General features: G+C 40.9%; 1 protein-coding gene across 1 annotated transcript in view; it reads right to left on the bottom strand.

The window, feature by feature from the left end:
- The window catches only part of LOC117494604 (diacylglycerol kinase eta-like), a gene marked incomplete at its 3' end in the record, with an annotated part of 53,288 nt that extends 50,214 nt beyond the window's left edge, over positions 1–3,074 (bottom strand). Inside the window, 2 exon segments of the mRNA XM_034145534.1 lie at positions 903–1,196; positions 2,725–3,074.
- Between the last annotated feature and the right edge of the window lie 14,431 nt (positions 3,075–17,505).

The following is a 17,505-nucleotide window of genomic DNA, read 5'->3' as shown; positions in this document are numbered from 1 at the left end:
GCAGTAAAGTCTTTAAATGCTAGTACTTTTCTATTAAATGTGTAACTTTTGCATATTTCTTTCTCTCAGAGTTCTGTAACATGAAGATTTAAAAAGCCGTTTCTCAGATTGCTCCCTAATGAACAACAAATACATTTGGTTCACTGTTAAATAGTTCTTATTATTTGTGTATTTCTCCTTTGTTCTGTGTTTATAGGAAATACTGGGATCTACTTTACGTCTAACTTTAAAATCAGACAATGCTACCACACTTTAGGTCTGCATATTTCCCCAAAATGATACCAAGGACATGACCTCTGTGTCCTCAGTGGAAGTCAAATCCCTATTTTAGACTTTTCCATGTCGTTTGCACTCATTAATTAATCTCATAAATCACACTGGATAGGAAAATAAGATGAGTGGAAACATACAACCACTTAAAATGATTGACCAACACGATAGTTCACAAATGTCCTCGCTGGGTGTTTGACCTTGACTTGTTCACTCTGACGCTCATAGTGTGAACATGTGGCTGATCTGATAGTAACTGAGACGTATTTAGATGACCGATGTTGAGATGTGGCTCAAGATAAGGATGTTTTTTTGTATTTGAAATGGGACTTGTTTCAAAATGTCTAGAGATGTTTGTACAGCTGATATAAAGGGCTTCAAACGATGTGTATGAACATGCAGGCGTGGGATTGAAAAACCAGTCTTGCACAGCTGTAGGCAAGAAATCAAAAGGAATACATGGACTTTTTCATACAAGTTGGGTCATATGTTTGGAGTGTTTGGATTTCCAATGATGAGAAATTACCCAAAACATTTAGAAATATTGTAACTGTGCCTATTATGTGCAGAAATATTGTGACACTTTCGCCACCTACTATGCATGTTGATTTAAAGCTTTAAAATAGACTTACAATGTGGGTCCTCTCAGAGTCTTGTGGCGACCCCAGCGGCTCGCCGGGCTGCGCCACGTACAGGACGTTTGGGTTCAGTTTAGACGCCATGACAGGCTCACAGTCAGGGAGGGAAGATAAAAGATGGGAGGAAGAGGACAGAGAGGGAGAGAAGACAAACGTGTGAAAGAAAAGTTTGCCAGGTTCAGTGTAGGAGGAAGGAGAGACTGGAGCTTGGCGAAGTGGACGCTTGGCTAAGGAGAGGAAGAGGATGACGAATGGGACGCTGCCGATCCCCTCTGTCCACGGCCAAATCTGGAAAATCAGAATTCCTTTATTAGTCTTAGGGGAAATGTACATTGTTACAGCAAAGAGACATTGATGTGGTGTCAAGCAAAAGATGGCTGACGTCGTGGTTTCGCGCTCCACACACCGACTTTTGGTCTGGTTTGTACTTGTTTGTTTACTTTAAACGTCCAGTTGTCTTGTGAAATCTAGTCTTATCATGCACTCTTATCCTGGATTAGGTTTTTTTTAGGTTTAGCTTATATTCTAAAATGTTCTTATATGCTAGTTTTGATCTCATAGGTTTGTTTGTTTGTATAGTTTTTTTTATATTTACTTGTGGAGAGCTGAGCGTAAGACTTTCATTGTACAGTGCTGCCTGTTTTACTGTATATATGACAATACAATTATAAAAAAAATTGATAACGATAGAGAAAAAATGTAAGTGGCATGCACACATATTCAAAAATCTGACGCTGACGGTGTAAAATACTATAATAACTAGTACACAAGTATATATTTTTATATTGCACAGTGGTATATAACATGTGTTGGGTAGTGCAAAGCGAATAAGCAGCTGGTAATATCATTTGTCTGAGGGGTGGAGGAATGGAGGAATTAATTATTGATTGGAAGAAAAAAGCTCAAAGGAGAGGGATTGGCAGCTGAAAAGTTTAGGAAAACTCAAACAAAAACATCTTCTACTACTATAATTAATGTCTCCTCTTCCTCCACCATTGCACTTTTTCAGTTGAGTTCACACGGCACGGCCAGTTCTCTTTCTCGTTTCCTCTTTGCTTCAGCGTGCATTTGTGAGAAAACACTTTGTGGTTTGACAGTTCAGCCCTGAGCGCTTTTAAATAGAGCCGTTGTGATGCAGATCAGCCCTTAAGGCCAGTGGCACAAAAACCATGGTTATGATGATGATGATGATGATGATGGTGGTGAAGATGAATGGGAAACATGTTGGTGACAAGGGCAAAATACAGAGGAAGGATGATGGTGATGATGACGATCATATGGCTCATTACAGGAAGACTACCCTGCATACAGTAACAGCAGATATGGACCCATTGCACATCATACAAATTAAAAAAGTGAATATATGTGGGTTGTGTGTGTGTGCGTGGGGGCGGGCGTGCACGTGTGTGTTCCCTTGATTACGATGTGGACACGTTATTCAAAAACCTGTCTGCATCTCACTTCACTGCCGCCCCCGTTGACACCAAACTTGTTGTTAAAAAGCAGAATACAAACATGCACAGGTAGGCGTTTGCAGGTCTTAACAAACACATGAAAATAACACTGAAGAGAGAAAGCGATGCACAACAGGCTGCTTCTTCTTCTTCCTCCAGCTTCATCATTCATTCCGTCCACATCGCCGTTTACTGTACGGCGGCGAAACAAATGTCAATACCCCCAGTTTAAGTAGTGCACATCCAGCTGTCACTACCGCGAAAACATCCAGCAGAGACCCGGACGGCCACCGTTACCGCGCGGCCACCTCCTCTGCACTAACACCCCTCTCATGTGTCGATCAAATGTGGATGTTATTTACCTTTTTTTAAGCGGTAATTTCGTCCTCCTTGTCCTCCATCAAGCGGCGGCGTCTCCGGCTCCTGTTGCCCGGCCCTAGTGGCTCTTCAGCCGGCGTCTGGGTCTCTCGGTCTCTCGGTCTCGCGGTCAGCAGCGCGCGGGTCTCTCGCGTGGAGCTCGCCTTGCAGAGAGAGACGCGGTCACACGCATAGCGCCAGAGCCGATCTGAATCAGGTAGGAAGAGAAGGGAGGAGGGGGGGAGGTGGAGGAGGGAGAAGGGGGCGAGCAGAGAGAGAGAGAGAGAGAGAGAGAGAGACAGAAAAAGAGAGAAAGAGCGAGAGAGGGAGGGAGAAAGAGCGAGAGAGATTTTGAAAGCCGCCGTGTTGAGTCGCTGCTGTTCCTGAGGTTAAACCGAGAGCAAATAACGCGCACACGCACGCATGCGCACTGGACAGAGCTCTTAATTAACAACATCAAAGTCAAAAGTCAACTTTATTGTCAATCGTTCAGTTTGTGTGTAGTGTACAGACAGAGAGATCGAAATACCGTTTCCCACAATCCCGGATATAGAAACAAATATATAAAAATACGTGTGCCTATACACAAAATCAAAGACACATTTTTACATGTGCACACATTAAGACCTAAATAAAAACACAACAATCAATATATGTTTTTATTTAGGTCTTAATGTGTGCCAACATATATGGATGAGAAAAGGATAATTTCCTCAAATTAAGTCTGAGAACTTGAAAGCATTAGAGGTTTTACAGTAATACAGAGTATTGATTTGAAATGTTAAACTAATTTAATCATTATCAGGTGTCTTTTTAATAACTCCAGACAGTTGTCTACAAGTGTCTACAACCTCTAAGAAGTGCTGGTGTGAAAGCAATGCCTTCATGGCTTGATACTAAATATAAGTGAATCCAAATTATTTGACAATATGACACACTAATATGCTGTGAAGCTAACATGGAAATAGGACTGAATTTAAACTATTTATTTAGTGTTTACTAGTGTTTCTTTCTTGTTTTTGGACAGAAAGTGGTATGTGAATTCACTGGATTTGGGCTAATTGCACAAAAAACTCTAAGCCAAACAGAACTGCTGCCTCAAAATTGGATTTACAAGCTTTAAATAGCAATTTATAAGAGGTTATTGAGTTTATGATGATAACACCCAATCTACAGTACATCAGCAGATTGAGTTTGCCCAGTTTTATTGAAATATATGTTTTATTCCGAGGGTTATATACACATCTGTCTCAAAGAAAACCCACAAAGGATACCTTATACTATATCTTGTAACATATTGTGTACTTCAGCCCTCCTAAAATAGCACAAACGAGATTTGTTTAAAGGCCACAAACTCTTTTGAATGAATAAAACAGCTTGTGGGCCACACAGACGAGAACATGCATTCAAATCTGACTGCTTTTTATAGTCTGGTTTTGCATGTGAAGGACACACAGTGCAGCATTCCTCCTGCAGGAATATGCATTTCAGACTTCTGTCCGGACATGCTCTCCAAGTTGTTCCTCCACTCACCAATCTGTACTCTGTGCTCGCTCAGATGTTGACCCTGATTTGTGCTCAGATTTCAACTCGCTCAATAGAGTTGTTGTTAAGGAAAGTCCACACCTAACAGAGAGACAGAGCTCCATTAGAGAGTGGGAGAGAGAGAGAGAGAGAGACATCCACATTAATAAGGGAGAAGGGGGGAGAGAGAGTGACACAGATAAGGGCAGACAGACACACACACACACACACACACACACACACACACACACACACACACACACACACACACACACACACACACACACACACACACACACACACACACACACACACACACACACACACACACACACACACACACACACACACACACACACACACACACACACACACACACACACACACTGGCACCGCTCACTGCTATAGTAATTTGTTTACAGTTGATTAAATATTCATGCTGAATTAGCTGTGAGCCTGCCAACAGTCACTTAATTTACACCCGGTGTGTGTGTGTGTGTGTGTGTGTGTGTGTGTGTGTTGTCATGTCAGGTGGTAGCTCTCGGGCCGTGGCGTGGAAAAAGGCATGATAAGAGGCAAACACACACACACACACACACACACACACACACACACACACACACACACACACACACACACACACCACACACACACACACACACACACACACACACACACACACACCACACACACACACACACACACACACACACACACACACACACACACACACACACACACACACACACACACACACACACACACACACACACACACACACACACACACACACACACACACACACCTGCTGGATTCCCCCCTCCGATCAGGTGATAGTGTTACTGTATTCGGCTCTTTTCCACTGGTTGCCCATGACAACGGCGAAGGAAGGAAGGGCTAAAGGATGGAGCAGAAGGAGGGAGGAGACAGCACCTGAGGAGAATACAATTAAAAAATCACATGCACATGTAAGGCTTGTTCTGTTTTCGAGATGATGATTCAGCATTAAATCGCCAGTAAAATGACAAAAAGAAAATTGAAATATATCAGCATGGTTTCCCAGAATCCAACATGTTGTCTGAATTTGTCTTGCATTGTCCAAAAAAATGTAAATATATTAATTCTACACTGATTTAAAGAGGCCCTATTGTGCTTTTGGGGGGTTTCCCTTTCCTTTAGTGTGTTATATAAGTTTGAATGCATGTAAATGGTCTGCAAAGACTAAAATGTCTCTCCCACATAGGACTACCTGAACATTAGCATAATAGGGCCCCTTTAAAACAGAGAACAGCAGTAAATCTTCACACTTCAGAGGTATATTTAATTAAAAAATAGCTCAATCAATTGTTATACTAATTGAGAAATCATCAGACACACACAAGGTGAATATGTGATGTCGTTTTGTCTCAGTTTAAGTTACATTTCTGTCAACTGTTTCCCTTATTGTCACATCTCAGCGAGAGGTTTATTCAGTGTCTTTCTCTTCATTTGTTTTGCCAACGAAAAGAAAGTCGCGAAAATTCCTCAAATCTGAAACAAACAAACAAACAGCACTACACACACACACACACACACACACACACACACACACACACACACACAGTTAAATACACACCTCCTCCATGCTCTCCCAGGGAGCTGTTCACAGGTTGACAAACGTCCTCTCTTCCCCATCCAAGTGCTGCTCAGCGGGAGCGGCACTCATCACTGAGAGAAAATCAGAAACTGATAACAAAGAGATAATTAACGTCTCCGTGTTACATATCAAACTGAGGGCAAATTACTGCACCGTTATTACCCATCATGCAAAATATGAACATACTGTCTCACATCCTGTACTAATCTCTCACCGCAGCAGTTACCCCCGTGCTGCGGTATTCATCCTTTTAATAATTTGCAGCCAACACATTGCATAATTAGTTCCTGATGTTTATTCATGCACTTAATACTGCTGCGTGTAGAGGGAAAAACATGTTATTTAGTAGGTCTTTGAATGCAACACTTGGAGTTTTTTCATTACATGTATGATTTGATCCTGTTTTTCTTGATTTAGTTCACCTGAACTGGTCGTTTTTGGGGAAGTACACTTGTTTATTCCTCAAAGAGAGAGGATCAATACCCATCTGCTCACATTACTCTCAGCAAGGAAGCGCAAAAGCATCTCCCCTAAAAAGTCCAACTAGTCCTCTGTCTGCCTAAATCACCATTGTTATAAACTCCATCTTCATCCTGTCTGGCGCTACGAGACAAACTCAGTGACACACACACGTCTCTGATGGGAAACGTCCTAATCCCAGTCCTAATCCCACTGTCAATTCATGTTCTCACCACCCACTGACATCCAGGCTCCCACTCAGATACCTCTCTCTCATATACCTCTCTCTCTCAGATACAGGGCCGAATTCAACATATACATTGGGGGGACACACACCCCCCCCCCCCAATATTCAGATACGCTCAAAATGTCCCCCCCCCCCCCAATATATAGCCGAGCTGATATCATTTTTTTTTAATAAAATTGCTATTCTATGACTTTTTTATTTTGGCTATTTGTATACTTGAAAATCTTTATTTTCTGTTATTGTGAACTTCACCAAAATTATATATATTTTTTTCACATGTAAATTGGTTCCGCCTTTGTTTGTTTATGCATACCTTTATTTTGTACCCGGGGGGTGTATTTCGCTGTCGCACGTCCGAGTCCAGCTTCAGTTAGCGTTGATGCTCCAAACAGGTCAGTCATGTTTTAATTTAATTTTTGAGACACAGTTTCGTGAATATTGTTGTTTTTTGCCCCCACGGGCAGGGGCATGGGGTTTGACAGGTTTTAAAGTATCCCATGTGTTTGTGAATTTTTATATATTTTCCTTTAGAATGGCAGGAAATTAGTATTCAAATGTTGATTGAATTTTGGTCCCCCCCAATGTTGACTCCATGGTTACGGCCTTGCTCAGATACCTCGATACCTCTCTCTCTCAGATACCTCTCTCTCAGATACCCCTCTCTCAGATACCTCTCTCTCTCAGATACCTCTCTCTCTCAGATACCCCTCTCTCAGATACCTCTCTCTCAGATACCTCTCTCTCAGATACCTCTCTCTCAGATACCTCTCTCTCAGATACCTCTCTCTCAGATACCTCTCTCTCAGATACCTCTCTCTCAGATACCCCTCTCTCAGATACCTCTCTCTCAGATACCCTCTCTCTCAGATACCTCTCTCTCAGATACCTCTCTCTCAGATACCTCTCTCTCAGATACCCCTCTCTCTCAGATACCTCTCTCTCTCAGATACCCCTCTCTCAGATACCCCTCTCTCAGATACCCCTCTCTCAGATACCTCTCTCTCAGATACCCCTCTCTCAGATACCTCTCTCTCAGATACCTCTCTCTCAGATACCCCTCTCTCAGATACCTCTCTCTCAGATACCTCTCTCTCAGATACCTCTCTCTCTCAGATACCCCTCTCTCAGATACCTCTCTCTCAGATACCTCTCTCTCAGATACCCCTCTCTCAGATACCCCTCTCTCAGATACCTCTCTCTCAGATACCCCTCTCTCTCAGATACCTCTCTCTCAGATACCCCTCTCTCAGATACCTCTCTCTCAGATACCTCTCTCTCTCAGATACCTCTCTCTCAGATACCTCTCTCTCAGATACCTCTCTCTCTCAGATACCCCTCTCTCTCAGATACCTCTCTCTCAGATACCCCTCTCTCAGATACCCCTCTCTCAGATACCTCTCTCTCAGATACCCCTCTCTCAGATACCTCTCTCTCAGATACCTCTCTCTCAGATACCCCTCTCTCAGATACCCCTCTCTCAGATACCTCTCTCTCAGATACCCCTCTCTCTCAGATACCTCTCTCTCAGATACCCCTCCTCTTCAGATACCCCTCTCTCAGATACCTCTCTCTCAGATACCTCTCTCTCAGATACCCCCTCTCTCTCAGATACCTCTCTCTCAGATACCCCTCTCTCACATACCTCTCTCTCAGATACCCCTCTCTCTCAGATACCCCTCTCTCAGATACCTCTCTCTCAGATACCTCTCTCTCTCAGATACCTCTCTCTCAGATACCCCTCTCTCTCAGATACCTCTCTCTCAGATACCTCTCTCCTCAGATACCCCTACCTCTCTCCCAGATACCCCTCTCTCAGCTACCCTCTCTCTCAGATACCTCTCTCTCAAGATACCCCTCTCTCTCAGATACCCCTCTCTCTCAGATACCTCTCTCTCTCAGATACCCCTCTCTCTCAGATACCCCTCTCTCTCAGATACCTCTCTCTCAGATACCTCTCTCTCAGATACCTCTCTCTCAGATACCTCTCTCTCAGATACCCCTCTCTCTCAGATACCTCTCTCTCAGATACCCCTCTCTCAGATACCCCTCTCTCTCAGATACCCCTCTCTCTCAGATACCTCTCTCTCAGATACCTCTCTCTCAGATACCCCTCTCTCTCAGATACCCCTCTCTCAGATACCTCTCTCTCTCAGATACCTCTCTCTCAGATACCCCTCTCTCAGATACCCCTCTCTCTCAGATACCTCTCTCTCAGATACCCCTCTCTCTCAGATACCTCTCTCTCTCAGATACCCCTCTCTCAGATACCTCTCTCTCAGATACCTCTCTCTCAGATACCCCTCTCTCAGATACCCCTCTCTCTCAGATACCCCTCTCTCTCTCAGATACCCCTCTCTCAGATACCCCTCTCTCAGATACCTCTCTCTCAGATACCTCTCTCTCAGATACCTCTCTCTCAGATACCCCTCTCTCAGATACCCCTCTCTCTCAGATACCCCTCTCTCTCAGATACAGCCTGAAACAGCTATAGGGACGGTTATATCACATCTTAAAATAAGCAAGCACACAAATACTGGAAATGAGTCATTCAAGAGCATTCACAGATGTCAGTAAGCTGCTATTTCTGAAAGAAAACAATCCTTGGATCTAATAACCATCAGTCTTGTCTATGAACAAACGAAATATCGTTAAAAAAACAGTTACTAGTGCTGCTTTTGACTCAAAATCACATTTCAAAAGGGTTTAAGAATTCTCCAAAAATGACATACAGCAAAATAAAAGGGTTATGCACTCGCACCAGTTTGTTTACACTCATAAGTCTGGACTATTCTGACAGAAATCATAAGACTTTACGACCACAATGTCCGACTTAGTCAACATACTGAATCATATTTAACGACGCACTCACATTGATGGTACGATATACATTTTTCTGTTATCATTTTGCTTTTGTTAACAGACTTTTCTTGTCATTTTTGTGACAGTTATGCAGTCTGAAATGATATATTCTTCATCAAAGCTAATAAGGATTTAACTGCATGCCATCACACTAAGTCACTGAACCCACAACATATTTAATTACATTGTATTGACACCAATTGCATTGCAGAATCAAAACACGCGAAAATGGTCAAATTCTGATATCCTTCGCTCAGATCTCTTTTAATAATGAGTAAGATTTACAAATAAGTTGTTGAATAAAACTAGGAATTATTTAAAAATAACCCTTTTTTTCTGAATAAAAAGGGATGAGTAGATGTAATTGTTTTATAGCTGCCCTCTGAAGGTTCACAGACTTGGCAGGATGTGCTTTTAAAAGGTCGTAAAGGTCGCTAGGGGACAGTATTTCAGCTGATCTGGAATCGACCATGCGTCTCATTGATCGGCTCATTAGAGGAAAAGAGTGCAGCAGCCGATAATCTGGGATTGAGTTTGTCACACTGGGTATTTAACCATTAACAGTGACTGTGTTTATACCCTCTGTCAATGTATGCACCGTGTGCTGCTATGCTGCCACCTAGTGATTTATTCCTCCATTAAAAAGGAACCCATGATGATTGAAGATGAACCTGGAGGATGCAGCGGGAATCAGGAGAAAACGGAGAAGCAGTTATTGGAGGCGTGATATAGTCAAACGATAAGCCGTTTAAGAGCATCAATTATTAAGTTTAGTCTGCGGTCTGCTCTTTGATCAATGACAGCCGTAATCACTGGGAACGCTAATGAGGCGTGGGATGGGAGGGGGAGAGAGAGAGAGAGGGGGGGAGGGGGAGACTTCCATAGGGGTGAGGCGGTTCAGAGAGGGAGACAAAGTGCCACCTAAAACGACTGATCCGGGGTCAGTTGATCTACTGTATATCAATATGTTTTTTTTTCCTATTATCCTATTATAAAATATAAAATACATATTAATAATGTAAGTTTGAAAAACATTAGATAATTATAAAAAGAATAATTTAAAAAAGAATACAAAAATTATTTTAAGTTTGAAAAAAACATGAAATATCCTAAAATAATAATCATAATGATAAATAATAGGATCATTTTTAAAAACAACAAAAACAACATATTTCATTATGAATCACAAGGTACTTCTGCATAAACTAAGGAATTTAGTAACAGCCATATTTTGTAAGTATTTTCCTCGTAGTCAATTCGTTTCTCATGTCAGGTTAGGGCTGTGCGATTATGGCAAAAATCATAATCACGATTATTTGGGTCAATAATTGATATCACGATTATTAAATACGATTATTCATTGACTTTGAAAAAATCAATTTATTGAACTTTAAAACAAATACAAATAATAATTTGAACAGTATATTTTTAACTGTTGATTACCCTGAACGCATAATTCAACTGAAAAACAAAAATAAATGATACATTTAAATAAATAATATCAAAATAATAAATACTAATAAACAAGATCAACAAATATTTTGGAGCGCACTTCCACAAGCTACTAAACATATATAAATATAAATAAATGAGACCAAAATTAATTAGATCAAATATGTTGCAGTGCACTGTCACAACCTAGCAAAGCAAAATAATTGTTTTTTTCGATTATGTTGTTTTCGTAATTGTGGCAGGCCAAAATCGTAATTGCGATTAAAATACGATTAATTGCACAGCCCTATGTCAGGTTATTCAAGATGTTTACGATGTTGAAATCTGATCACGATGAATTTAGTGCGAGTGTTTTTATAGCAATCTGCAATAAAGTCCTGTATCCTCCAATCCCTAATAGACAGTCATTTGTTTGGACGAAAAGAGGAGATGGGGAAGGCCTAAAAGCAAGCATGTCTGATAAAACTGATAAAACACTCCAAAAGAAACGAGAAGGAAAGACAGAAAAATTGATTTACAGTATGTACAGAGACATAAAAGAGGGTAAAAAGCAGGTTCCTCCCTCTATAATCCAAAGCAGCTATAAATACCTCCCTGCATTACATACATCAGGAACATTTGAGTCATCGCAGTTTTCTTTGAAGAGCATCAAGTAGACGTGAAACTCTGAAGCTCTGACTGGATATTACAGGATGGACAGAGAGGAGAAGTGACAGGGCCAATAGATGTCAAAAACAAAGCCGGAGAGATGGACATCACGCAGCATGAGACGCACAACACAAGTGGGAAAACAAAGAGGCCATTGTGTGTTTGATTGGCCCGGCTCTTCACCATATTGGTTTCCATGAGAACACAAGAGCAAGTGAGGGAACAGGTGGTAACCTCAAAGAGCCACGGCAACACTTCCTGCTCGCTTTTACAACCAGGCTGTGTACACAGAGCTGCTAGTGACGACACATGCTGAGTTTAGTTTATACACACGCACACACACGCACACGCACACACACACACACACACACACACACACACACACACACACACACACACACACACACACACACACACACACACACACACACACACACACACACACACACACACACACACACACACACACACACACACACACACCATCATTGTCTGTCTGTCACTGAGAAGTTAATACACTGAATATGAGTGAAGCAGTACTACTAGTATTGTTTGCAGCTAAGGGTGGCAATAGCATTATTTCTTCCTGTGAGAGTATTGATGATTTAAAGTTAAAGGGGAAACCAAAGGGATCTACATTCAATCTGATGAATAGCTCAACTGATAGAACATGCATATCCAACATCAGATATCTGGGATGGTGTGCGGTTAAAAACCACTTTAAAATATATCTAATAAAAGCCGGAAAATGTGAAAAATGAAAAATGTGACGTCACTAGGATAACCAACACTTCCAACTAAGTCTGAACCACTTAGCGTCATATTTAAGTGCATGGTATTTCATTTCAACATGTGGTTAACGTTGAGAATTAAAACAAACAATTAGGTTACAGTAAGAAGAAGTTCATGTTTGTACGTAAATTAGGTTAATTTAAATAAGTCATCGATGGAAGTGAAAACGCATAACGCACCAAATCTCTGACCAAGCTGTCAGCGGTCGAGTGGCATTGTGGGTATTGTAGGCGCTAGGTTTTGACAAAGAAGAATAATGTATGAAATGAAAAATGAAATATATATACATATACATGAATAGATGTCCTTGCCCTTCAGGAATCAAATATTGGTAAAGAAGGACTCCTTTAAACTCGAGATTTAACCAAAAAACGAAAATGTGATAATTATTAGTTTGATTTAGAAAACAAACATTTGAGTTGAACAAACTAGGATTTCCATGTTCAAAAGAACTGTTTTTGTTCACAATGAGAACTCCACAGGGATGCTATAATGAGAGTATTGGAAAAGGAGTTAGAATATAAAGATTTCTTGCAGTGGCGGCAAGTTAAGCACCGAGGTGTTAACCTCACAGAGCTGGAGCGGTTTTATAAACCTCCAGAGGGAAATAAACTTACCAAGTGACAAAACAAATGCTTTTAGAGCAGCAGTGTGCCACAGACAGAGACAATGATAGTAAGAAGTGCCCCTTAATTAATGTTACATCTAGTCTTCACCAAGAAGCATCATTACCCCTTTTTTTAAAAGCTCTTTCCTGTTCACAACACAAACATCATTCTGCATATTTGTGTTAAATATCTGGTTCACTTTGCAGTATTGTGAAACTGTGACAGCTAGCTTTCACGCTGCCATTCATCTCAAAGACAAACAATCAGATGTGTCAGCACAGAAAAGAACAATGGAAGGAAAGCTCGTGCACAATGGAAATTGAAGTGACTTCGCAAATTGCCTAAAAGAAAAGAAAATTAAACACCAGCAAAACCTGACGAAGTTGCTTAAAATCACCAAGCTGAAATCCCCTAAATCGCTGTGTAAGTCTGACATACATCGTTTTCAGTAAATGTTTTTGTCTCTCTTCCCTCTCTCCGGAGAGACTGAACCTGAAGTATCATGCAGGGCCCTCGACGAAATCTGTTAGCATGCATGGATTTAAATTAAGTACTATCTCATCCATCATTGGACCACTTTAGCGCCCCAGCGGGACATAACCTCGGGGAAGCTAAACAATGAATTGACACACATTTTCAGTGAGCACGATCAATGAGGAACACAAGGAGGAACCGTCTTTGTACGTAAGAGCTGCACTTTTAAAAACCTGATTTGAGTTGTGCAGATAATTTCTGATGTAACCATATAAAGTGGCCATTAGTTTCTAAACTAATAATTTAAACCCTGTAGTGTCTTACACTAGTATAAAGGTTTTTGTGCATGTCAATGGTCTGGAAAGGTTCAAATCCAAAAGTTCCCTCGAGAATGAGTTTGAAAAGAGGTGCAGCACAGGAAAAATAAAGACCTTTTTGAACATTAAAGCACGTAGACATGTCACAGTCAAGGCAAAAAATACAAATATGAACCTGAAGTAGGCATAATGTGTCCTCTATAACCCAAACATCAACAATATTTTGCGGCCTAGGCATAACCAAAGCTTAACCATAGCAGTTCCAGATCAGTAAACATTCATATTGAAATCTCAAATGTCATGTCTACAGACCAAACTACCATTGACTCTAACTGTTTAATTAAAATACCATACAAGGCATATCATGAAGCACAAAAAGCTGTATTTTCTGGACATATGTTGATTTTTAGTGTTAAATGGACTGTACTTATATAGCGCTTTATCCAGTCTTTAAGACCCCTCAAAGCGCTTTACATACTATATGTCATTCATCTATTCACACCCATTCATACAGAGCAGTGTACCTTACTCTAGGACCTAACATTCACACACCGTCGGCCATCGGGAGCAACTCAGGGTCTTGCCCAAGGATACATTGACAGCACGGGCTGGGATCGAACCCACAACCTTCTGTTTGAAAGACGACCGCACTCCCTCGCAGCCACAGTCGCCCTAGTTCGTGTTCATTGTCAGTCCACAAATCATCCCTTCACACTCACACTCCCTTATTATATATGGCCAAATGCATATGGGAACATACACATTGTAACTCTACAGCAGGGGTGTCAAACTCAATTTCATCACGGGCCACATCAGCATTATGGTTGCACTCAAAGGGCCGGTTGTAACTTTAAGACTATATCATTAATTAATATAACTTCATAATTAACTACGTCTGAAAGCAGAAGTCTAGAGCAAATAATTGCAAGTCTCTTCAGTAAGAATGTCACAATATGATTTTAAAAGAAAAGCCACATTCTGGAAAAACATTGATTGTGACATTTTGAAAAAAAAATCTATTTATGAGAAAAAGGCTAATTCTAAGAAAAAAGGCATATTTGGACAAAAAAAGTCAAATTCTGAGAAAAAGTCAAATTTGAGATGCATTGTGGGACATGTCGTTTATGGGCAACGTGCTTCTGTAAAGTAGCATGTAACCGTATAATAAACATATTATATTCTTTGCAAGCTCTTGTGGGGCCACATAAAATGAAGTCGCGGGCCGGATTTGGCCCCCGGGCCTTGAGTTTGACACCCCTGCTCTACAGCATACTATTATGTTTTCAGAAATAACATCAGCCGTGTACAGATCCTTGTCAGAATGGCAAACTAATAACTGTCTCCTTACGTAATATAATCGCAGAATATACTGCAGCACTTGAATACTTTAACACCCACACTCACCAAATCATTAATGCAATAAAACTTATAATGGAATATTAACAAAGTCCTCGGCTTTGTTTTCAAAAGACAGTTCACAAGGGGTCCATTTGAAAGTCAAAATAATGGAGAACACGTTGGAATAAAACTCTCCAGCGTTCGGTGTTACACAACTTTCAGCACAGCAGTAGGTGTACTCTATGCATCTGTGTTATGTCACCATAGATACTTGGGAGTGCATGGAAGTGTGTGTGTGTGTGTGTGTGCGTGTGCGTGCGTGCGTGCGTGCGTGCGTGCGTGCGTGCGTGCGTGCGTGCGTGCGTGCGTGCGTGCGTGGCTACATCCAATTAGCGCTGGGAGAAAGAAGTTGCTAATTAAAACCACTGCTCATGTAATGTACAGCTTTCAGAGCAGGAACAGCTGGCCGTTACGCAAGAAACAACTGTTTGTGATTGCAAATGTATTAAGTATGTGTAGGTGCAAAGAGACATGTGTGAAACGCTGTGGGAGATCACACCTTCCAACACACACTTTCACGGGCGAATGGAATGGAGAAAAGACAGGGAAAAAGATCGATGTACACGCTGGATGAGAGCCATTTACTGAGGGTATTGATTCCATATTTCTTGCCGTATGCGACATATTGTCAGCTTGAATCAATCCCAACGGAGGACACATCTATATTATATAATTATATTATAACAAGCTGATTTTAAGATGCTCCAAAATAAAGCTAAAAGCAACGTTAGACTATAAACATAACAGCCACAAATGTAAATAAAGGATACATTGTGTGTCTTTGCAGCAGCTGCAGAAAGACGTTTATTGTCACTGTGTTGTCCATTTTGTTCATGCAGTCTTGTGGGAATTTTGAGTGTTTTGTTAATGTCATATGTTCATTTGGAAGCTACATTTAATTAAAAGACAAAGGCGTTATCTGAAATGAATACAAAACTCAAGTATCAATGTTTGGCTACTAATGTTTCGTATACTTTAACATTGTAAAAGTATTTTAGTAGTGTGTCAGCCCTGTGGTGAGAGTACGAGCTGCCATTTGTTTGGTACATTCAGAGCTTGCACGAGCAGGATAAAGACCTCAAGTGACACACATTATGTTGGCTGTAGCTTTGATTTTAAGGAAATACAAACACACACACACACCGACACACACTGCCCTCTTCGCTCAGCATCAAAGCTGCTCATTCTATGAATAAGAAGAGTGCGCTATTTTTACTTGACACCCCAGTGTGGCTCTCAAGTCGCACATGTTAACAGTAATATGGAATGACAGGTGAGAGTGTGTGTGTGTGTGTGTGTGTGTGTGTGTGTGTGTGTGTGTGTGTGTGTGTGTGTGTGTGTGTGTGTGTGTGTGTGTGTCAGACAGCAGTGGTGTGGCACAGTGGGGTCCTAACCCACAGCTGCTCACAGTGACAGCAGCCTGCCAGTTTGCATCAATGTTACACACACGCACGCAACACACACACACGCATACTCACACATGCACAATGATGTATACAAATGTAATTAATTTCTTGCTAGTGCGCTAACAAGCTAGTTAGCTCACTATAAATACACAGTAAGCAGATTTAAAGCTATCAATTTGTTCATGTTAACAGTGGATCAAATGTATAGTTTGTGTAGTTTGACACACACACACATGCAGACACACACACACTCACAATTATGTATACTGTACATGTTAAATAAATGTCTTGCTAGTGCGCTAACATGCTAGTGCGCTAACAAGCTAGTGCGCTAACAAGCTAGTTTGTTCACTAAATACACAATAAGCAGATTTAGAGCAGCACTAATCATTATTTTTATGCTGACAATGGATCAAATGTGTCGTGTGAAAGCTAACAGATAATCATACCCTAGATTATCTCAACTTTTTTACTGAGCTTTTTAGCCTTTTTTAGCTTACTTTAGCTTATTATTATGTGTTTTTTCTTATACTGTACATACGAATTGGATTTAGCCACAATCACTTTACCCATTAGTTTGTATACTACCATTTTAAAGCATTGCATTTAAAGTGTTAGAGTACTAAAACTCACATTTACCACCTTTCAGAAACATGTTTAAATGTTATGTTTAATGTTATGGAGTAAAACTGTAAAAAAGCTTGCCGTTTTCTGTTCTTCAAAGAGAAGTATCCTGGCACTGCCTGCTGTCTGTTAGTGCTGAGCAGGTCTCCCCTTTTATTTATAGGTGTTATTTTGTCCTTATTGTATTTTCACAGAGGCATTATTGTATGATGCTCCCTCATCCTGTATGTATCTCTCCTTTATGTCTCTTTTATTCTCCTCTGTCCAGTTTTATCAATAACTCCCCTCATATCTCAGTCTGTCACACACACACACACACACACACACACACACACACACACA

The sequence above is a fragment of the Trematomus bernacchii genome, unplaced genomic scaffold, assembly GCF_902827165.1.
Source record: "Trematomus bernacchii unplaced genomic scaffold, fTreBer1.1, whole genome shotgun sequence".
NCBI classification, from domain to species: domain Eukaryota; kingdom Metazoa; phylum Chordata; class Actinopteri; order Perciformes; family Nototheniidae; genus Trematomus; species Trematomus bernacchii.
Note: the sequence above shows the minus strand (reverse complement) of the source record. Positions and strands in the feature narration are given on the sequence as shown.